General features: G+C 41.3%; 1 long non-coding RNA gene, 4 other non-coding genes and 1 pseudogene across 5 annotated transcripts; all 6 read right to left on the reverse strand.

Annotated features, from left to right (window-relative positions):
• Positions 1-9266: 9266 nt before the first annotated feature.
• LOC116224616 lies at positions 9267-11474 on the reverse strand. The gene is made up of 3 exons (XR_004165651.2): positions 11279-11474; positions 10829-10855; positions 9267-9435 (listed from the first exon to the last, which is right to left on the reverse strand). It is a non-coding gene; the product is annotated as an uncharacterized LOC116224616 (long non-coding RNA).
• A 10180-nt stretch (positions 11475-21654) lies between these two features.
• LOC116224785 lies at positions 21655-21755 on the reverse strand (annotated as a pseudogene).
• Positions 21756-22157: 402 nt separating this feature from the next.
• LOC116224769 lies at positions 22158-22370 on the reverse strand. The gene has a single exon (XR_004165725.1). It is a non-coding gene; the product is annotated as a small nucleolar RNA U3 (small nucleolar RNA).
• A 370-nt stretch (positions 22371-22740) lies between these two features.
• On the reverse strand, positions 22741-22953 carry LOC116224813. The gene has a single exon (XR_004165761.1). It is a non-coding gene; the product is annotated as a small nucleolar RNA U3 (small nucleolar RNA).
• A 366-nt stretch (positions 22954-23319) lies between these two features.
• LOC116224829 lies at positions 23320-23532 on the reverse strand. Its single transcript, XR_004165777.1, has one exon. It is a non-coding gene; the product is annotated as a small nucleolar RNA U3 (small nucleolar RNA).
• A 366-nt stretch (positions 23533-23898) lies between these two features.
• On the reverse strand, positions 23899-24111 carry LOC116224797. The gene has a single exon (XR_004165745.1). It is a non-coding gene; the product is annotated as a small nucleolar RNA U3 (small nucleolar RNA).
• Positions 24112-24266: the final 155 nt, after the last annotated feature.

Below are 24266 nucleotides of genomic sequence, written 5' to 3' on the forward strand. Positions count from 1 at the left end.
AAATATATGTCTATGTCTTAATAACAGTGAGTGCTCCAAGCCACACAAAACAGACACCTTTGCACATACACACTTAAAGACATACGTGTAAATATGCATAGACACAGATGTATGTCTGCACACCACAAACCACATACTAAGACACATGTACATGCAGGGGCACACACACACACGCACGCGCACACACACACACACACACACACACACACACACACACACACACACACACACACACTCTCTCACATACACACACACACACGCACAAACACACATACACACACACAAACACACACTCTCTCACATACACACACACACACACACACACACACACACACACACACACACACATGTGACTGGCATGGGGAATGGCAACATAGAGTTACACACCTGAAAGGCCTGTCTAATCCAGACCAGCAAAAACACAATCTCTCTCTCACACACACACACCTGCATGGCCTGTGTAATACACACCAGCAAACACACATGATCTCTCTCTCACACACACACATCTGCAAGGCATGTCTAATACATACCAGCAAACACACATTCTCTTTCTCACACACACACACACTCTGTGGTGGAAATTAATCTACAATTTTGTCAGTGAGAAGAAAAATAAAGACCTAATGCAACAGTCTTGTCTTTGTGTTATTTATTCAGAAGACAATCACAGAGTGAAGAATCTTTAATGGTTCAGAGGTCTGACAAAAGCAATATTGACAATTCTATATTTATAACCTATGTGCAAACAGGCACATGCACATTCTTAGTTTGCAAAAACTGTCTGCAAAATATCTAGCTTTCATAACGGAAGCAAACACCTGGCGGTCAGCTACTTTTCTGCAAAATAGCTTGCTGTTCCAAGCAAGTGGTACATTGCCACACTTGCAAAACCACACAGAGAAGAACATTAGTTCATGAGAGTTCACTGAAGAGAGATGCAAACTTGTACCTCTACTGCCCCAATAGAGTCATTGCCCATACTTAAGCAGTACTAACATCTATGTATAAGACGACATTGCAAGCAGAACATATGATAATGCAATAAACGTACTTGTCTTTTATCTTCTGTTTGGTATTGATGGACAGTTCAAATTTTCAGACAGTCTGTTTCCACCAGCCAGTATTTGTGTGGGAGTTCCCCTACAAGTCGTCTGTCATACCCTCACAGGAAGTAAGCACTATTCTTGCCAGGTTTTGAAATGTGGACCAGGATGTTGCCTAATATCTTAATGTAGAAACGACACACTGTAATTTCCAGACTGTTTATATTTATATTTATATTTTGATTTTGCAAACTTTCTACAGCCCTGCAGTTAACACCCACCTTTACATGAATTCATTATTTTATCACCACAGTACTGTAGCGCCTCTCACCTTCACATGTGTTGACTAGCATGCTAATTCACTTTGCTCACGCCCAAGTGGTCAGCAACAGGATATATATATATATGTGATCATGCTTGTATTCTACCCATGAGTGTACCACAGTGACTGTTCACTGTCAGCCATCAGCCTGGGTCCTGGCAGAGAGATGGTGTTTTGTCAACATGAATAGTATGTACAATACCAGTCAAAAGTTTGTAATTTTTTTTCTTTACTTTTATTATTTTCTACATGGTAGGTAACACTTTTTTTGTTTAGTACATCATTCCATATGGGTTCTTTCATAGTTTAAATGTTTTCAGTATTAATCTACAATGTAGAAAATAATAAAAGTAAAGAAAACACTTCTCCAAAAAAGGTGTGTCCAAACTTTTGACTGGTACTGTATGTGTCCATGAATATATTGAATGAATTAAGATTATTAAGATTATCCATATTACTGTTGATTTAGGTGTTTCTTCTCTTAATTTGAATTCAACTTTCCCACCAGGATGATATGATCTCACTCTCCCAGAGGTCAGCTGCAGTACCTGCTCTGCCCACCGGTGTCCTGGAGTGGCACACATCCACCAGAGTGACCACTGGCCTGCCACAGCAAGCGAGGCCACTGGTGCATTTGTTATTGTTGAGGTCTCTGATAAGGAAATATGAAACTCTGACTCTATTTCACCTCACAGTCTTCCACTCATTTCAGGAGCTGAAGAATGCTACACCTGGCAGCTCTAGACTGGCCTTTCATCAGAAGACTTCATGACATGGGAGAGTGAGCTAATGTGTTGCATTTTACAAGTTGAGTAGAGAAATCTAGCCATGAGTATAATCCCTTTATTGGTTTCTATGACAAAGTATTGTAGGTGAAATTGGTACCAGCCTCACATGGGAGTACCAGACTATGTAGGTAACTTACCCTGTGAGCAGGAGCCGGGTGAATGTGGGTGCAATTGTGTGTAAATTGTGATACCGTCTTTGCGAGGGCCACCAAGACACACTGGTGCTGTCCTTGCAACAGCAACAATATGTTGGTAATCTCACCCGATTGGACAGGCATCAACCATTCAACACAAAGGCAGATCAATTAAGTTGAACACCTAGGGGGCGCCACACAAAGTGTAGTGTCCTCCACGTGGTCAAAATAATGATAATCCACAAATCAGTCTCGTTAAATATATCAGTCTCATAAAATATATTATACTATCAATTTGGAACTCTGATTAATAATTAAATTAATAACTACAACCAAAGTTACCTTACTAATAGTATGGTTGAAGGTCATTAGAATTCTGAATAGAAGAGGTTGGCAACGTCCATTCTTGTGTAACATTAAATAAACCAGCGTATATAAATCAAAGTATTTATTTACACAATGATAAGAAAATAACACACAATATGTAATCTAGCTAAATGTAACTAACCAATGAATTGAAGGAATAGGTGTATGTGTAATCGAGAGGGAGTGTGTGTGTGAGCTTGTGAGCTCGGGGTTGCGCTGTTAGGAGCGCGCCAGAAAGAATGTGTGTGGGTGTGTGTTCCTTTGTCTGATCACCGTAGTTCCGCGTGCATGTGTGTGCACGCACGCGAACATACATGTGATGTGAACAAGGACGAGCCTATATGCAGCGCGAAGTTCGAGTATTCTCTTCGCGTGTGAGGCTATGTGAAGGCCAATGTATGTGTAATCGTGCGCGATTAAGATGCCATGTTAGAAAAGAGGGAAATGGTTAGTGATGCATGCAAGACCCGATTTGTCTGAGAAGCAATCCTAACGATAACCCAGATGGTGTGGCGAAGCCAACTACCAACTAACAATGAAAATATATAAACATTTACGTTCAGTAAACAAAACATATGAAACACATGAACAATGGCATGTAAACAGTCTTATGCTTAGCCAGGTTGTGAATAGCTAGGATAGCTAAATGCCCAGTTAATGTCAGTTACCAGTCCTTTGGGAAAAGTGTTGGGCTGGTCCGACGTGGATAAGGCAGAGAAGAGATGATGCCGTCCGTAAATGGAGAAAGTTGTCCTTGCTGTGATGTCTGTGTCCCTGCAGTTTAGATCGGAGGATTTGATCGCTCAGAACGTTGCAGTCTGCCTTTTGTTCCCGTTGTGTGGAGTTAGCTAGCAGGTCTATCGTTAGCTGCTTTCGCTAAACTTACTGCGTCTCACTTATCAGTTCGGTGACTGAGATCTTAGGCATATGTCGGCCGTAAGAAGTGAGAACAAAGAGAGTAGTTCTTCACCGTGTGCAGGCGATGCCTGAGGTGAGAGGAGGTCAAAGAGGCTTGCTCCTCGGTCAAGGCCGGGAGGGAGAGCTGAAGAGGCCCTGGCCAGGTGGGCGCCGACAGAGAGAGAGTCACATCTGGGGAGATGCGGCTATTATCCACGCTCAGGTGGGCGTGGTTAAGAAATGCATCCGGTTACATTTTTATGACAGGTAAAGTCTGACGTAGGTTCCGGCTGAAATCAGACGCAAGTTACTGATTAAAGTCAACCACAATGGACGAATTCCAGTGTACCTACAGTATTAACAACAATGTGAAAACATAAGGACTACATTTAGTAGTGTAGGCCTCAGTATATCAGATGTGTGTGTGTGTGTGTGTGTGTGTAGGCCTCAGTATATCAGATGTGTGTGTGTGTGTGTGTAGGCCTCAGTATATCAGATGTGTGTGTGTGTGTGTGTGTGTGTAGGCCTCAGTATATCAGATGTGTGTGTAGTATGCCTCAGTATATCAGATGTGTCTGTAGTATGCCTCAGTATATCAGATGTGTCTGTAGTAGTGTAGGCCTCAGTATATCAGATGTGTCTGTAGTAGTGTAGGCCTCAGTATATCAGATGTGTGTGTGTGTGTGTGTGTGTAGGCCTCAGTATATCAGATGTGTGTGTGTGTGTGTGTAGGCCTCAGTATATCAGATGTGTGTGTGTGTGTGTGTGTGTGTGTGTAGGCCTCAGTATATCAGATGTGTGTGTGTCTGTGTGTGTGTAGGCCTCAGTATATCAGATGTGTGTGTAGTAGTGTAGGCCTCAGTATATCAGATGTGTGTGTGTGTGTGTGTGTGTGTGTGTGTGTGTAGGCCTCAGTATATCAGATGTGTGTGTAGTAGTGTAGGCCTCAGTATATCAGATGTGTCTGTAGTAGTGTAGGCCTCAGTATATCAGATGTGTCTGTAGTAGTGTAGGCCTCAGTATATCAGATGTGTCTGTAGGAGCTCACTGTATGTTCACTATGATCTCATCTTAATTGATCTGAAGGTTTGAGTTTATGCAGAATGGAAAAATCTGTAGCAATACTCTGTACAAGAGCTTTTTGGAGTGGGTCATTAGCAGTTATGAAGTGGAGACGCTGTGTAAAGGAGCAGCCATTTTCTTACCCAGCTGGCACCCCTCATATGCTGGCCGTGGCAGTGGACTGAAATCAGAAACATTACCGGTTTAACAAGGGTGGGAGGAATAACTCACTTTCATGTATTTAATAGCTTTATTCACTTTTTTAAACAGGTGCATAGACTGCACTATGGTCAGAACTACTGGTAACTTGAACGCATAACAATGGTTTCTTTATGTGTAGCTCAAGTGAGCATGCCTACTTAACTTTGAGGGTGTTTTCATCTGCAATGACCAAGAGGTAGCATCTTCAGTGAAAAACATCCATGAAAAGACAAACCATGTAAGTGCCTGCGTGTTTGTTAATATTAACAGAAACACCATTAGTCAACACAGACACTGCGATGCTGCGTTTCATATGCGCATAATTTACTGCATTCTAATGGCAGACGCAACAGACTTGTGTGGTACTTTTAACCGCCAACAGTGACTCCTATATCCCTTATTGTAGATCACCACATAACAATCTAAACTGGTTTATCTGGGCTGGCGTGTGTGGAAGCATATGTGTAACCAGCATAGAGTTCCCCTTCCCACTACTAGTGGCTTACCATACATTTATTATTATTGGTTTTACGTGACAAGAGGATGTAACATTGAATAAAGTGTGGTTAATACATGTGTGCGGTCAATACAAGGGTTTGTTTTATGAAATTACATAAACAGCTGTAATGCGTTTTCTATACGTGCAGTAGATAGTCAGCAAAATACGGTATCTCTCTCTCTATCACTCTCTCTTAAATTTCCTCTACACACACACACACACACTGGGTTATTTTCATTTTTGTGGCTGTTGACCTGCTGTTCTTTTTAACCTCCTTAGGAACTAACAGTAGGACAACTGTCACCATCGTTACACTTACTGTAATGATTCATCAGTTCAGGAAACAGGGGCCATAATTCATAGGAACTCATAATTTACATATGTAAGAAAAAACACCACATTGTCCATGCAACCAAACGTCTTTAAAATCGTTTGTTAATACTAAATAGAATATGTGCATAGTTCCAAATATAATCCGCGAAATCCCAGAAATAGTTGTAGTAAATAATGTAGTATTTCTCTATATATTTCACCTGTATTCTCCAACCTTGAAATGGGTTCTAACTGTCATTCAAAAATGAAAAGGACGAAAACAAGAAGACTTGAAATGTCTTAATATTTTCCTGCTCTTTTGATGAATACTGCCTTTGCTGAAGTATATGTGGGGGACTGAATTATTTGGCTGTGATCTGAATTAGATGGTGGTTTCACCTCAACACCGCCCCCTACTGATGAATCTGTACCAAGAAGAACAGCTTTTAAACATAGTAGTGGCACCTATAGGCTAACACAAATAATGCAAATTACACTCAGAGCCATTTTCTTTCATACTGCTGACATTACCATTGAAAATGTAAACTTAAATTTGGACCAAAAAATGTAATCAGCTTTATTCACATTCTCACATACATTCTTGTACAGGCATATGTGCTTATGTGGACAAGTATAATAGTACAACTGACAGAGAGGTTTTCACAAAGGTGTTACCAAGACAACGCCTTGGACAATACCAGAGCAGGAGAAGCTGAAGCAGTCAAGGATGGCAGCTTGGGTCCTTATAGACAGGTCAGTAAGAGCTTGGGTCCTTATAGACAGGTCAGTAACAGTTTGTGCACCAACCATGGGAATATATTTACATTCATTTAAACCAACACTCATAAGCCTCAGAATAGAAAGACATTCATTTAAACCAACACTCATAAGCCTCAGAATAGAAAGACATTCATTTAAACCAACACTCATAAGCCTCAGAATGGAACGACATTCGACCCAAATATGACTAGCAAGCTAAGAGAAAGGGCTGTCCTTAAAAATAACACAACATAAATCTGAGCTTACATGGATGTACTGAGCTTACATTGGTGTATGTATCAGTGCCCAATAAGGTGTCAGGGAATTTTTAACCCTTTACCAGGACTGTATTAAACCTCAGAATTAAGACACACACAACCAAGAATATAATCAATAACAGACATTTACTCTGGCCCAAAGGAGTGTAGTGGTTTCAGACGACTCTTCAACCATACACTGCCTATCTTCTTAGAAATGTGTGCGCTTTATTCAAGAAAATATCACAGAACTCAAACATGACACTCCCATGGTTGTACCATCTCGTCTTTGGTTCCCAGAGATAAGAATGTTTACCTAAGACCCCCAAACCCAGACTTTAACACAACAGTCAGAATGAGTTCACATAAACACATGGTCTCCTAATTCAGTCCTACCCTAAACATCAAATGACAGGTCTGAGTTTAACATCTCTGAGTTCCAAAACCCCCCACATTCTCACAAACTCATCATTCCTCTCAATGAGAACAAAGAAACATCTGAGACTTCCATTTAACAAACTAATATCAAACTACAACACATATCATGATAATAATTATATAGCATATTTCTTTCACATAAGGCCAGCATTAAGCACCATTAATCATTTATTAGGCCAGTATTCACCAATTTCTTATTCTGATTGAATAGGTTATTTATTTTTGGTACAACCTTAATAACCAACTAGTTGGTCTTAACCAATGTTTACTGATATATAGCAAGGATCAATATCAAAAGAAGATGCATAACCTTTGAATAAACTGTTTAAATATGCCACTTACAGCGGCATAGAATAGTTGTAGAACAGGTATTCGTACCTGCAAACTTTACTTTACCAACAAACAAACTACCAACAGGTTCATCTTATAGCCTCACGAGACAGAGAGATCTGTCAGAACCTAAAGGAGGGTTAAGGCTTTGGAAAAGGTCTCTGCCTTGTGGAAACACAAGATGGTGACTTTTAAGGGTTGAGAGTAGGGTCCTTTGGACGCTTGTCGTATGTTTGAGAAATCCTCGTATTTTTCTAAATAAAAATGCCTAACTCACACAAGGATTTCATGCTTTTTATGTCATTTTGAATAAATTGAAATACATTTTGAATAAATGACATATTCTGTGAGAATAAGAAAGTGACGAATATAGGCCTAATTAATTAGGCTTAATGCAGACTTCTTTTGGCATTAATACAGATGCATATTAGTTATGTGTGAATAGTTAACATATGTTCTCTAAACTAAAGTGTTTCCCTAGTTTTATGTCCAGAAATCGCAATTTATGTAAAATTCATCCCCCACGTTAGACACTCTCCTACAAAATGTCTACCTACAGCTTTTAGTCTCACAGATTATTTTAAATGATCTACCACACGATATGTCATTCCACTCTCCTCCTGTAATAATGGCACAGTCTTCTCCATCTTGATTAGATCCCTTGGAGTTATCTGGCTGGTGTGGTCCCCAAAACCTGGAAGAATAGCATGGTGCTCATAATTTGTAAAATTAAACCATGCCAGGAATCAAATTTTAGCTCTTTACTTTGTTTGTTTTAGGTCTGTACATATCTAACCAAGACAATTACATTAAATTTGGATTGTTTTGAGAAGAGAAACAAAAGTAAATATGTTTGGGTTGTACCAACTTTAGGTCTGTGAGGGGTGTTTTGTCCACCCAGCGCCATGTGCCTTCTTCCTGAGCATCAGTTAAACCAATCCAGTGATCAGTCTTGTCCTTCAGGTGATTCTAATGTAAGAAATATCACTCTCATGATCTTGATCAGCAACATAATAATGACGACTGCAATAACCATTTCACCATGCTGATTTCAATCACATTAGTCTTTAAAGCTTGTCTACTCTTTTTTACTCATTCATTCTTACTCTTTTTTATTTGTAGATTATGAATACGACTGATCAATTAATATTTTTACATCTGATGAATCAATAGTAGTAGTAGTTTTACTGCTGTATGTACATAATGTACTATTTTAAAACAGGATGCTGTTGCTGATGTTATATCAGGTAAGGAAATAATCTTGAGTGGCCCTAGGAGACATGGTTCATTAACCTGGTGTTTAACACATGATGCAAATAATGCTGTATATACAGTATATGCAATAGCCATCCTAACATTCACACAAATGGTCTGCACACTTGTAAACAGTTGCTACTCTCAGGTATGTTTGAGGTATAGGACAGGGGGCAACTGCACAAAATATCGAGTTCACCAGCCACTACTGATTAGAGTTTAGTACATTAGAGTCAGATAGTAGAGCATGAAATATTTGTTAAGGAATTCATGTCATACCCATTCTTGTTGACTGTTTATGATGACCAGGTGTCCTCCCATAGTCACACAGGCATCTCTACTCTCAGTCCAGTTCTTCTCATCAGTGGAGAAGTGGTAAAATGATCCATTGAAGTACTCCCAGTCATCCGCACACTTCCTCACCCCTTTATAAGGAATGCAATTAATAATGACCACCAAAACTGGCATTTGGTTTGTCATGATTTGTTGACATACTGTTTGTATATACCGCTCATTTGAACGAAACAAAGACAGATATTAGTCTTACTGATAAGTATGTTACAAGTCTTGTTACATGGTCAAAACCTGATATGGACAGACCTGTTGCTTTTTCAGTGCTTTTGTGCACCAGAAGGAAGACAAGGTCTAGGAACCTACAGTCCACCACAGATGTATGGAAATCTCACCTTGTAGCTCAGTCTTCAGCTTTGTGTTCTCCTTGGTGAGATCATCATTTCTGTTTTTCTGCTCAATTAACATCCTTTCAGTTTCTGATGAAAGAGAAGAAAACAATAGTAGACAATGCCATTAAATATCATAATAACAGAGAACTTTCCAGTCAGTTTCGGGGGGGGGTATTGAAAAAGCCAATTATTTTCTTTGTTTTTTGTTTTTTTTTCTCCCCTGAGAAGATTATTATCATCTTGGAAAAAGAAATAGCCAAAGTTCAGAGAGGTCAAGTGTTAGTCAGAGTTAATGACTTAGTAAACAATGCATTACCAGAGCATTATCTCATGATTTGCTTCCAGTTTGTATTGTGTTATGTTTAAGGAAAACCAGTCAATATCCACTGAGTGTCAAGTGTGAGGTGGCTTTAAGTGTGGAGAGGTAAGGGAATGGTGGGGTGTTGGGGACGAGTGTGTGGTGGAGGGTTGGTGTTAAGTGTGGATAGGTAAGGGAATGGTGGGGTGTTGGGGACGAGTGTGTGGTGCTGGAGGGGTTTTATCTAAAAATGTGTTGATTTTGTTGACAGATAAAAATCACAGTTACACACTTAGAATCGGGGTAGAGTGATGAGAGTAGGGTTAGCTTCAAGTAAGTTATAGTTTAGTAGACAGTAAGTTGACAGGTAGTTGAGAGTTAGAGCTAGTACTTGATATTTAACTGACTTTTTGTAGGGCTATCCATATTCAATCTTGATTAAATATCTCCAGATGTGTGTAATACAGTGCTTGTGCATTTTTCCCTACCTGACATATTAGCTTGCAAAGCCAGAGTAACATTGGCGTGCTCCACCTTCAGTAAGTCTAACTGTTCTTTAACACCTGTTGGAAAGTTAATAACATGTGGCAGATCTTCTGTTCTACTAAACAGGCAAACTTGTTACTTGGACAACATGGTCATGAAAATAGAAATGGTAGAAAAGGTTAGATTTAAGGTTAGTGTTAGAGTCATGGTTGGTGGTCAGTTGAAAATGTTCATAGTTATTGGATTACTTGGTACAATGTTATTTTCAGATTGATGTCTTATACATAAAAGACTTCAAATAATGTGTATGTAAAAACACTTGGCCAGATATGACTGAATTTTCAAAAAGTAAGATGAAATTGTCTGTCAATTGTGCATACTTTCAGAATCTGACCCTAACCTAATTTAAACTAGCAATTTGACCCTGACCCTAACCTATCTCATACTAGCAATTTCCTCTGAAAAGTCTCCCCCTTTTCATATAGTTTTCATTTCAAATGGTGATGATGTCTCACAGCTTTTGTTCACCATTTCACATTCACTCTGTACTCTACTTTCACATGCCCTTGGCCACACATTCACTCTGTACTCTACTCTCACATGCCCTTGGCCACACATTCACTCTGTACTCTACTCTCACATGCCCTTGGCCACACATTCACTCACTCTTGGTATGTCATTCTTACACTCACTCACCTGAATATTTCTCCACTTTCACAACATCTACAAAAGAATGGAATCAGCATCATACATTGTCAATGTCATCCACATACACTGATTAACTCATTGAAATCAAAATCTTTCATCTGCTTCAGGAACCTATTTTACCCAACTGATTTCAAAAGGCTGAGCTATTCATGGTACATCCTGTGTTGGACAGTACAGTCATACTCACAGAGCCCTCCCATAGTAACAGTACAGTCATACTCACAGAGCACTCCCATAGTAACAGTACTGTCATACTCACAGAGCACTCCCATAGTAACAGTACAGTCATACTCACAGAGCCATCCCATAGTAACAGTACAGTCATACTCACAGACCCCCCCAAAGTAATAGTACAGTCATACTCACAGAGCACTCCCATAGTAACAGTACAGTCATGCTCACAGAGCGCTACCATAGTAACAGTACAGTCATACTCACAGAGCGCTACCATAGTAACAGCAACGGCCAACAGGAGAACACACACAGAGAGTAAGAGGACTGTGCATCTCTGGGAGATACCAGGACAGCTCTCTTTCTCAGAATTTTGCTGTGGTGAGGAGTTGGCAGGGTCAGGTTTGGCCAGGGTCGAGATGTTCCTGGAATCAGATGGAGGTGGTGGGTCCAGTTCATTTCCTGGGACTGAATAAGATACAAAAACAACTCATATCCATTTCTGTTGGAACCTTTTTAATTCTAGTCACTATTTGTGTTAAATCTCACTAGTTTGCCCATCAGAATGCTTGATTTAGAGAGCTGATAATAAGCAGGCCGTGTTCCTGAGATGCCTATAGTGGACATTGCATGCAAACGCTGCCACCCCCTATGGATAAGGGGTAATGTGAGCTTAGAGCTAATAGTGAAAAGGAGGAGAATGGGGAGAAGGTGCTATGTGGGCTCCTCCTGAACTTAGTCTAGAAAACATAATTTCACTAGTTCGTCCCTTCAGAATAATTTATTTAGAGAGCTGATAATCAGCATGTTTGGCTTGGTTGACACCCCAAGAGAGCTTGCATGTGAGGCCTATACCGGTGGGAGATCTGCAATGGAACCAATGCTTGGTGGGGAAGTTGTAGACCCGCTATAGGACAGATGTTGGATTGGTAGGCGTATGACCTTTTTGTTTGCTGCTCAGATAGGCCGTTGTTAGCTGCTGTGTGTGCGTCAGTCAGCCAACTTTTTAACATTAGCACGTTAGCCTACGTCAGATAGCCTAACGTTTCAGCTTACCAATGCAGGGCTCTCAAGTGTCACGCATTGAGCGTGACAGTCACTCATTTCGGTCTTTAATCACGCACTCCCGCCACACATCGTATTTCTCACGCTGAAAAAAAACTCTAGGCTATTTAATGTGCCGCAGCACGCAAACATGACCTGGCCGCGCTGCCCTTACCATGGAGGAATCAAGCACGTCTCCCCGAATCCCCTGGAGTTCTGCCGTGAGGTGCCAATTATCAGCCAATCAAAGAAAAATGGGCTACACAATAGCCAATCAGAAAAAAACGTATCTTTTGTATCTGGGTAAGATTTAATCCAGCAACCAATGAAAATAAAGCATCCTGGAATTGCGCGTGACTGATCTTCCGAAAGTTTCGTTCACCTGAGGAAACCACTGGAGCTCCGAGCATCAGTCTTCTACAAAGGATAAGTAGTCTCCTGTTTTAGTGTTACAACAAATTCACAATGGTTTGACACAAGCAATGACAACTTGACTGCAGTTAGAGAATATTTCCCAGATAATTAGCATCAGGTTTTAATGAGTGTTTGTAGCCAACACAGTTTTAGGCTATAGCCTGCCTTTTCACTATAGCTTTGACTCCGAACTTCGTTAATAGGCTATAATACATTCGAGTAGGCCTATTAAAAATATATATAGCCTATAATTCGAACGAATATTAGGCAGCCCTTCATTCATATTCAATGATGTTATGGGCATTATTTTTTGTAAATGTGTTTGCTTGAACATTCTATTCAGATTCCGAGGCTTCTTCACGTGAAGTTGTGAATCGCGAGCTCATTAGGCATACTAGCATGTTATAAATATCCTGGCCATGGATGCATTAATCATTGCATCTGTCTTTCAAAGATGTCAGGTAAAAAACAAATAAGCATCATGTCCTTCGTCCAAAGAGGAAAGCCCCCTAAAAAGGCCAGATTAGGCCCAGAGAAGGTTGTAAACACATTAGAGGAGAAGATGGTGGAAAAGGAAGAGACAGTACAGGTGGAAGAGGAAGAGACAGTACAGGTGGAAGAAGAAGAGACAGTACAGGTGGAAGAGGAAGAGACAGTACAGGTGGAGGAGGAAGAGACAGTACAGGTGGAGGAGGAGGAGACGGTGCAGGTGGAAGAGGAGGAGACGGTGGAAGAAACAGTGGAGGAGATAGCTAGAACAAAAGGGAGAAAAGTCCCAGGAGCAGCCACCTACAAGACCTCTTTTAATAGTGAATGGACCTCTAAATGGCCAATGGGGCAAATGGGGGGGGGGGGGGGGTATATGTCACTCTTGCCTGTCTTCAAAACTTGAGAGCCCTGCCAATGTCACACGTTATCGTACACGCCATCTTAAAAAGGCTGTTCAAAAACAAAGTTTTTTTTAGATACTTTCACACGTAAGATATCTCGAGTCAGACACCTGTCTTAACGAAAGATCAAAGATTAAGACAGCTATTAGGACGGCTACAGTTTTTCGAACACAGCCCATGTTTTCGCTCTAACAGATGGTGGCCATCTTGGATTTCGGGGTCAAGATGATGTCTTAATGTCAAAATGATGGCAGAATCACAATCCTTATGGTCAATTTACCACAAAAAGTGTATTCATACATTATTCTAGGTGCTCTGGTAAAAAAGTTACTTTTACAAGATAGGCCCTGCTGCCATTTTTTATTCGGCCCTCTAGCAAAAAATGCCGACATTTTTGCGAGGGACATGGGGGCTACATTTTTTATAAAAGGTTGATAGAAGTCAAATCAGTCGTCAAAACATCTTAGCCAGAGGATGGTCACGGAACTGAGGTTTCTGACCCTACTATGTCAATCATCCCTATGGGCTCCTCCCGAACTTTGTTTAGAAAACATCAGATTGTATATGTTGTGTCATGGCATGTGGTATTGTTCATACATACCCATTTTAGGCAGATTGACCTGAGAGTAGATGGCAGTTACACCGTCTCCATCTTCATTTCAGTTCAGCAGAGGAAAAAATGAGTTCAGAAAACCCATACGATATATTTGTACTCTAATTGTTGTTTCTAATAACTCTGCAATAGTGAAAAATAGTATAAACTTTATCTGAAGCAGTTTCCTTATTTCCTTAGCAACCCTTACTTAAGCTATGGCCTTTTAGATCGAGGAGAACTTACCACTGTGGGTTTGCTTCTGGTGCCTATTTCCTGTTTTGATGAAGTTGATGTCAGAGTATGTCACCTCATCTGTCTGCATGGCTAAGATCACACCAAAACACAAAAGAGAAGTGTCAAATGACCTGTCTGTGCTCCAAAACATAGTTCCTTTCTTTGCTTTGCTGCTCTTCTGACATGTGTTGAACGGCAAGACATGGCAAGTCAAGTTCTATTCTGTAACACAGTCTGTCGTTTTGCCCGTAGATCACCACATGTATTGAAATCTAATCCACATTGAGTAGCAATGCAGACATGAACTAAGACCATCTGCCCATAATTGTCTTCTCGGTGGTATTGCGAGAGCTGAACCCACTGTGTAGGGTTGTCAAATATAAAAAAATGGCATCTTTTGGTTTTTAGAGAAGTATACATACTGTAGGTATAAGTAAACGTATGACGCAGTCCAAATGAGCAGAACTACTGCAGTTGTCAAAAAGCTATTAATGTCAAAGGGAAGTAGAAGAAGTAGTAAAATAACAACTAATGACTATAATAATTTAATGAATAAACAATGAACTAAACAGAGACACAAACAGACACATACATAAGATTGTGAGGTTGGTTCAGTATAGCTTACAAACAATATAATGTGCAATATATAAAAATCTATGTTGACAACATCCTACACTGTCATTCAAAACATTGAATGTACATAAAGTTAAAGCTCACTCGGTTTTCAGTTACCTGTGGTAGAGTCCTCTGGTGTGTCCTTTGGTGTTAAATTTGAGTAGATTTTGTTTTCTGACATCCTTGTGATGTCCTAGATTCAGTCAAGTATTAATTGTGAGCTATGAGTTAGAAGTATGTCGCTTGTCAGTCTCTTTAACTTAGGAAGTTCAGCTGTCAAACGGTTATTTGCATTTGTGTGAAAGTTCCCCTACTAGTCCTCTTTCATACCCTCACAGTAAGTAAGCACTATTCTTGCCAGTTCCTCAAATTGGACCATGGTTTTGCACGGTGGACCATGATGTTGTCACATATCACACATGTCACATAACACATTTAATGTAGAAATTACTCACCGTAACTGTTCTCCGCAGTTTATATTTTGATTTTGAAAAACTTTCTGCAGCCCTGCAGTTAATACTCATGTGTGACCTATTGTATAACATGAATTCTTTTAACAGATCCTTTTATCCAAAACATAGTACAGATATATAATTTCATAAGTATGTTTGCTGCCTGGGTAAAAAACAGCTGTTTCTAATTTTTATGTCCAAAACCAAGCATGTTTTCATCTAACTATATCATGAAAAGCTTAACTCAAGAGAGATGGTGATAAAATGTGGTTAGTGCATCTCTCTCTCTCTCTCTCTCTCTCTCCAAATAGATTTTTTTTAAATGAAATGTGTCAGACATGGACGTGGCTAATGTGGTTAGTGCATCTCTCTCTCTCTCTCTCTCTCTCTCTCTCTCTCCAAATAGATTTTTTTAAATGAAATGTGTCAGACATGGACGTGGCTAATGTGGTTAGTGCATCAGCATCTTTCTCTGAAATTTCAGTGTAAGTTTGCTCTCATATCTTCATTCTCACGTCCTTACAGCCACAGCTAAAGCCATAAAGGGTGCCTCAGTATATACAATATACAACAACCACTGTGCATGTTATATACTGTTCTAAACTCTCCATGTGAAAATAAAGATTTGAGTTGAGCAAACTTACACTTGCAATTTGAAAAGCACCACATACCCTCCCAGGATGAGGCAGAGAATGGCCATGACAACCAGCTTCATTCACAGGACAGGAGTCTTGTCTCTTTCAGTGGTGATCTGCAGCACTTTGCGTGTGTGTGTGTGTGTGTGTTTGTGTGTGTGTGTGTGTGTGTGTGTGTGTGTGTGTGTGTGTGTGTGCTCCTTGGGTATCTAACACACTCACATACACCTGACCTTGCTGTGGCGTCTCCACAGTGTCCTCTTGCACATTTGCTGTAGGAGGTGAAAGACTGACATCGAAAAAGACAGCGAGCAGAGAGAGAGAGATAGAGAGAGATAGGGATAGAGATAGAGAAAGAGAGAGAGAGAGAGAGAGAGAGAGAGAGAGAGAGAGAGAAATATGCTGATGCATTGATCACATCACGGTGGTAGGAGGTGAAAGACTGACATCAAGAGAGAGAGAGAGAACAGAGAGAGAGAGAGAGAGAGAGAGAGAGAGAAATATGCTGATGCATTGATCACATCACGGTGGTAGGAGGTGAAAGACTGACATCAAGATAGAGAGAGAGAGAGAGAGAGAGAGAGAGAGAGAGAGAAATATGCTGATGCATTGATCACATGACGGTGGCACGGTGGCTCAGGTGCTTGCACTGCTGCACTGTTGGCTCTGGGAGGCAGGGTCCTCCCCAGACCTTCAGTGCTCAGGTGGGCTATCTCCCGGGCCTTTCTGTGTGGAGTTTGCATGTTCTCCCCGTCTTCACAAGGGGTTTCCTCCACTAAGAACCCCAACAGAAAAAACATGCAAAAGAACAGAACACTCTCCTGTCCGTCCCTGACCAAGACGGACGGTTCACTTCACTTGATCCCCGGGCGCTTAAAAGCTGCCCACAGCTCCTGGGGTCCTGGAGGAAGGACAGTCCTGGATGGGAAATTGTAGACCAGACATTCACAGCGACTTCAGGCCTGTGTGTGTGTGTGTGTCCTGTGTCGCCTCCATGTATTCACGTGTGTGTTGCAGTGTGTCGCTTGTGCCATTAAAATCTGACAATTATACAATTATCAGCCACGTCCATGTGACACATATCATGTCATATTGGAGTTTGACTTTAGCATGTGAATGAGGAAGTAGAAACCCTTGAGAGAGTTACAACTGAGGAACTGCAAGGTTATCACTGGCATTTAGGGACACGGACCATCATAGCTGCTTCCTCTGTGTTGGATGTGGCCTTGATCTGATTCAGAAGCAGATGACAACAGTTAACAGATAACAAGTTCTTTCCTAGGAGAAATAAACCATTGAGATTATCTTTTGCCCGTTTTACTCCATTTCAATGCGCTTAAATTAAAACAAATCTATTGATGCAATATTAATAATGCTAAATATGGAAGCATTGAACTTTGCATGAGTCTCTGAACGCCTGTGCAGGTTTCACCCTGAGGGAAAGCCGTGTTGGTGCACTGGTACATCCAGGGTGAGCTGCTATGTTTCACCCTGAGGGAAAGCCGTGTTGGTGCACTGGTACATCCAGGGTCAGCTGCTATGTTTCACCCTGAGGGAAAGCCGTGTTGGTGCACTGGTACATCCAGGGTCAGCTGCTATGTGAGCCGAGTCTCTTAGAGGTGATCGTTCACACATGACAACTGCCTCCTTTGGTAACTAGTATGGTACCATTTTATGTATTTATGACAGTTTTCTTTCTTGTTGCTCAGTCTGCTATGTGATTAATACTGACCTATACATACATGTGAAATAAAGCAGTGCTCTCCCCATAAAATGCTCTAAAATAGTGACTCATTTGTTAAACTACTTGCAAATGTTTCATGTTTGGAGCCATAAATTCTCTCTTTCTCTCATATTTGCAAATCACACATACATGCAAATCACATACAATCCCTTACACACACTGCCTGTACTAACTTCCAGTAGCACTAACCACAAAACAAGGAAGTAGTGTGAGTGAAATATCTGCAATGGAAAATTGTTCTGACAGTGAATTAACCTTTAGTACTTCTCAATATATGAAACAATACATTGACATTTAAACGTGTGTTCTATGTTGGAGATACACCAGCCTCAAACAAACATAACTCTCACCTTATCTCTTTACCTCATATTGATCCTATAACTCCACACTAGAAAGTATAAAAATGATATAAACTCTAGTTCCTAACATTCAAAACGTGCCAAATGGATGACAACTCGTATGCACTTTTACTCAAAAAAAATTATAAAAACCCTCTTTTTCCTTATTTAGCATTTGTCAGAACACATCAAACTGAAACACATTCTCCTGGCTCTTTATGTTTTAATGATCTGTCCTTGATTTAGCTATATTTGCTAGCATTGTACCTCACATTCTCCTGGCTCTTTGTGTTTTAATGATCTGTCCTTGATTTAGCTTTATTTGTTAGCATGGTACCTCACATAAAGACACCTCTAGACAGGGTTAAAGGAAAGCCCCGAAACTATTGCCACTACTATTTAAAAGACGTTATTTACACATTTGCCTTTTGACATACTGTGTGTGTGTGTAGCACAGCAGTTGTCTTTTCATTTCCTTATGAATTCTATTCAATATCTTTGCTTGACACCATGATTTTTTCATTGAGGGCAAGGACAAGTGGTGATTGGCTAGTGATGTGTCAATCACACTACTGTCAGTCATGTATGCATGGGAAACATACAGGGCCTCATTTATAAAATGTTGCGTAGAAACCATCCTACATTTGATCTCAGACGTTTTCTGAAATGGTCGTAAGTGTTATTCACAGAAAACGAACGTACGCCCAAAAAAACAAGTGTACGCCATTCCTGCGTTTATAAATCACAAATGATCGTGGAATTGTGCGCAGCTGAATCTCCGCCCTCAAAACGCCCCTACTTAATCCAATTAGCATATTCTCAATGCACAAACGGAGCGCATCCTCAATGCACAAACTCTCTGTGACAGTGGCAAGTAAGAAAGAATCATGTAAAACGAAGAATTATAGTGAGGCCGAAATCGACGTTCTGCTGATGGAAGAGCAGATGCGGGCCAAAACATTGTTTGAAAGCCTGTCGGGTGGCGTAATGGCAAAAGCAAAGTATGTGGCATGGTAGAAGACACGTCTCCGAAGCACCAGCGGCCACACCTGCGGCACGAGCAGCACCAGAAGCCCCATCTGAGGCAGCAGCACCTGCTGCACCAGCATCGGGGCCTCGTCGGCCATCATCAGCTTCCTCTTCTCATTCACAAAGGGACTTGAATGAGTCTGTTAGTGAGGTTGTTGCCGAACTCTGTCCTCTATTGAGGGTTATTTGAACAAACGTGCCTAAATAAAACATTCGGAAGAAAATTAACATGTGTGGATTTATTCTTATACTGTTGGTATAGTTGGTGAATCAGCTCCCGTCTTCTCAGCGCAGTGATGTGCGTGTTCCAGCCAGCTGGGATGGGAGGGTGGTCATCCTGGTCCATGCGCATTTCGTCTTCTCCTAGCTCTATGCCATGGCTTAGACAGATGTTGTGTAGCACACAACAGGCTAGGATGATCTGGCAAACCTTTTCGGGGTGATATAGCAGTGTCCCTCCCAATGCATCCAAACATCGCCACCTTCCCCGCTCTACCGACCACGCACGGGCATGTGCTGTATTGAAGTGGGCTTCCTAGGCTGTCTGAGTGTGCGTAATCGGGGTGAGAAGCCATTGGGAACCCTGTTTTACGCCGAAAATCCTCTTTCACATTCCGCAGTTGCTGGGCACTGTATGGACATGTAATACATTTCGGACATAGAGGGATAATATCCTCTAACAACGCCAATGCAGCCATATCTCCTACTGAAAACTGTCACTATCAGGCTTTTTTATAGGCTATAAATTAAGCGAAATGTTTTACACGTGTGGAACTAAAATGAATACGTATTAGACGTGAATTTCATTCATGTATGAATTATTCAAATGTTTTAATTGGTTTTATTGAGCGAAACATTCATTTGGCCTTTTACCATTAGCGCTAATGGTGACGGTGGTGGTCAGTGTGACGATGATGATGTTGAAACTGCGTGTCGGCGCTCGGAGAGTTCCGAATTCCTGCAGTACTCCAGTATTGCCACAAGGAAATGTACTTACATGAACTAGAACCAGATGTAGAGATACGTCCTTTTCTACGTCTAAGACGGTTTTTATAAATCTGTACTTAGACGTGGATTTGATCGCACGAACACTCTAAGATCAAATCTGTGCGTACGTACGTTTTATAAATGAGGCCCACAGGCACAGGCAAAGGCAACCCATGAGCAAGAATGAAAACTTCTGGTAATAGTCCCCTAATTCCTCATTCATCCATCATCAATCAAATTTAAGTACATGGCATGATTGACATATTAGGCTTCGGTGCCCCACTATGTTACCCTCAAACAGTGGCGGCTCCTGGGGGGGCAATTTTTTTGATAATGATTAAGGCGACCCATTCAGTAGGTACATTAAGTTAGCTGATTAACTCATACAGCAATACCTTTTTGTCCACTATTGGCAGGACACAACAGTAATATGTACCCTCTTGCTACATAGCTAAAGTAGCAAGTTACAGGTGGAAAGCTATGGAAGAAAGTTGCATCCAGGAGCCTTCATAAGCAAACATGATGTGGCTTCACATTAAATTATCCCACTTTTTCATTATCCACGTGTCTCAAATGTTGTATGATGTAACATAGCTTAACAGGACCAGTAACATCATAAAGAAGGGGTAACATAAGTCAAAACCAACAATATTTATTGACTGATCTTGAAAGTATTGGCTTACAAAAGCAAAATAAAAAAATATTCAGTGTTAGTGCAAGAAGCGAACTGTGAAACACACTGTGAAACCTATATAAAGTGATATGAAATACAGACCGCGTTAGCCACTTAACGACCGCGATTTTCTTTCGTTCCAATTCTTGGATGTAGGATTTCCCTCCCTTTGTAGAAACCTGTTGAATGGATACATTTGGTCTAGGAAGTCCTAATTGTTTTGTTGTCAATTTATCTTCATTTGTACGCCGACTAAAAAGGAGTTTCTGTCAAAGAGCGAATCGAGTTATTGCACTGGACAGGGCAGCCATCTTGACAGAATATGCTTCTGTCGAGCTGTATGACGTTCGTATAGGATTTTACGTCCACTACTTATGACAAGACCAGGAGGAGCGAGCCCTCCCGAAAGCCATAGAGAATGCATTGAGAGCTCTGTTTTGTGAAACAAAATTTATTTAACATGGGAGTCATTGGGAGAGGTCTGGGGCGATTTTCATTTCGCCCCAAATCGCCCCAGAAAGGGCGGGGCCATTTGAAACATGACTTTAGGCTGACTGAACGACTGTTACCTGATTCGACAATGACATACAGAGGCAGATCAGACGGTCTAGTGGTAGAATCCGACAAGAAAAAAAATTATTACATTTAAATTTACATGTCATTTACGCGACTTACAAGGATATTGCGTTTATACATCAGGAGGTTTTTTTTTTTTTTTTTTCCCTAGGCAGTGCATAATAATCGCCCTTATGGACAAGCCGCCCCTGCCCTCAAATATACGGGAGATGCATGGTAGAGCAGGATCCTGGTGGTGCAGTGGTAAGTATGCAGTTTGCAATGTTGATGGTAAGAAGTTCAAATCCCACTCTGGTGAAGAGAGTGAGTCATGCATCTTACCTGTCCAAACAGAGCCCTTGTGCAAGCGTTCCAGTGCATTTATACAGGTCTGTGTGTATGTACATCATCAATCAAATGTAATGACATCGTTGGTGCCCCACTATATTAGATGGGTGTGAACGTCCACCTGGGTTAACACTTTTGAAACGCATTTCCTAGTCAGAAACTATAGAAATGATCCCTGAAAGTATAGTATTGTCGTCTTGCAGTAGAAGCGAGCAAAGCCTTTCTCGTGCTCAGTCTTCACGATGAGGATGCGTATCCACCGCGTCCGTTTATTTTTCCGGGTGCAAAACACTGCCTGGTAATGAAGGAAACACCAAAACCCGGTCTACTGTTTAACTGACGGCATTATAAAACGGCGGGCGCTCGTTTTAACTGCATATGTTGAATGCTTATGTTCGACAAATAGGGCGTAAGTGGTGTGGTTTTAGAACCCAAGGCTGTGATGCGCACCTGTCGTAAAAGACGACGCGTGCACTGCGAGGTAGGGAGTCGCATTTTCACGTGTGACACGTGCCAAAAAAGTACAGTCTTTGAAACAGGTCTCTTGCATTGGGAACAGCATAAAAAAGCTTTTTTTCACAATTGTTTGCGGAAGCACTCTTAAAATGTCAACTCTCCTCCTGCTCTCGAAAGAAGAACAGGAACAGTCATCAATGACAAAGCATGAGATAGATACCTCACGTTGTGCCTGATTCACGCTCAAAGAGCAACATTATCACTCATCATCGTGATTTGCGAGACTCAACACTTTTGAAACGCATTTCCTAGTCAGAATCTATAGAAATGATCCCTGAAAGTATAGTCTTGTCGTCTTACAGTAGAAGCGAGCAAAGCCTTTCTTGTGCTCAGTCTTCACGATGAGGGTGCGTATCCACCGCGTCCGTTCATTTTTCTGGGTGCAAAACACTGCCTGGCAATGAAGGAAACACCGAAACCCGGTCTACTGTTTAACTGAGGGCATTATAAAACGGCGGGCGCTCGTTTAACTGCACATGTTCAATGCTTATTTTCGACAAATAGGGCGTAAGTGGTGTGGTTTAAAAGACGAGGCGTGCGCTGTGAGGTAAGGAGTCACATTTTCACGTGTGACACGTGCCAAAAAGTGCAGTCTTTGAAACAAGTCTCTGCATTGGGAACAGCATAAAAAAGCTTTTTTTTTTCACAATTGTTTGCGGAACCACTCTGAAAATGTCAACTCTCCTCCTGCTCTCGAAAGAAGAACAGGAACAGTCATCAATGACAAAGCATGAGCTAGATACCTCACGTTGTGCCTGATTCACGCTCAAAGAGCAACATTATCACTCATCATCGTGATTTGCGAGACTCAACACTTTTGAAACGCATTTCCTAGTCAGAAACTATAGAAATGATCCCTGAAAGTATAGTCTTGTCGTCTTACAGTAGAAGCGAGCAAAGCCTTTCTTGTGCTCAGTCTTCACGATGAGGGTGCTTATCCACCGCGTCCGTTCGTTTTTCCGGGTGCAAAACACTGCCTGGCAATGAAGGAAACACCGAAACCCAGTCTACTGTTCTGACGGCATTATAAAACGGCGGGCGCTCGTTTAACTGCACATGTTCAATGCTTATTTTCGACAAATAGGGCGTAAGTGATGTGGTTTAAAAGACGAGGCGTGCGCTGTGTGGTAAGGAGTCGCATTTTCACGTGTGACACGTGCCAAAAAGTGCAGTCTTTGAAACAGGTCTCTGCATTGGGAACAGCATAAAAAAGCTTTTTTTTTCACAATTGTTTGCGGAACCACTCTGAAAATGTCAACTCTCCTCCTGCTCTCGAAAGAAGAACAGGAACAGTCATCAATGACAAAGCATGAGATAGATACCTCACGTTGTGCCTGATTCACGCTCAAAGAGCAACATTATCACTCATCATCGTGATTTGCGAGACTCAACACTTTTGAAACGCATTTCCTAGTCAGAATCTATAGAAATGATCCCTGAAAGTATAGTCTTGTCGTCTTACAGTAGAAGCGAGCAAAGCCTTTCTTGTGCTCAGTCTTCACGATGAGGGTGCCTATCCACCGCGTTCGTTCGTTTTTCCGGGTGCAAAACACTGCCTGGCAATGAAGGAAACACCGAAACCCAGTCTACTGTTCTGACGGCATTATAAAACGGCGGGCGCTCGTTTAACTGCACATGTTCAATGCTTATTTTCGACAAATAGGGCGTAAGTGATGTGGTTTAAAAGACGAGGCGTGCGCTGTGTGGTAAGGAGTCGCATTTTCACGTGTGACACGTGCCAAAAAGTGCAGTCTTTGAAACAGGTCTCTGCATTGGGAACAGCATAAAAAAGCTTTTTTTTTCACAATTGTTTGCGGAACCACTCTGAAAATGTCAACTCTCCTCCTGCTCTCGAAAGAAGAACAGGAACAGTCATCAATGACAAAGCATGAGATAGATACCTCACGTTGTGCCTGATTCACGCTCAAAGAGCAACATTATCACTCATCATCGTGATTTGCGAGACTCAACACTTTTGAAACGCATTTCCTAGTCAGAAACTATAGAAATGATCCCTGAAAGTATAGTCTTGTCGTCTTACAGTAGAAGCGAGCAAAGCCTTTCTTGTGCTCAGTCTTCACGATGAGGGTGCTTATCCACCGCGTCCGTTCGTTTTTCCGGGTGCAAAACACTGCCTGGCAATGAAGGAAACACCGAAACCCAGTCTACTGTTCTGACGGCATTAT

The sequence above is a fragment of the Clupea harengus genome, chromosome 18 (genome assembly GCF_900700415.2).
Source record: "Clupea harengus chromosome 18, Ch_v2.0.2, whole genome shotgun sequence".
Taxonomy (NCBI): domain Eukaryota; kingdom Metazoa; phylum Chordata; class Actinopteri; order Clupeiformes; family Clupeidae; genus Clupea; species Clupea harengus.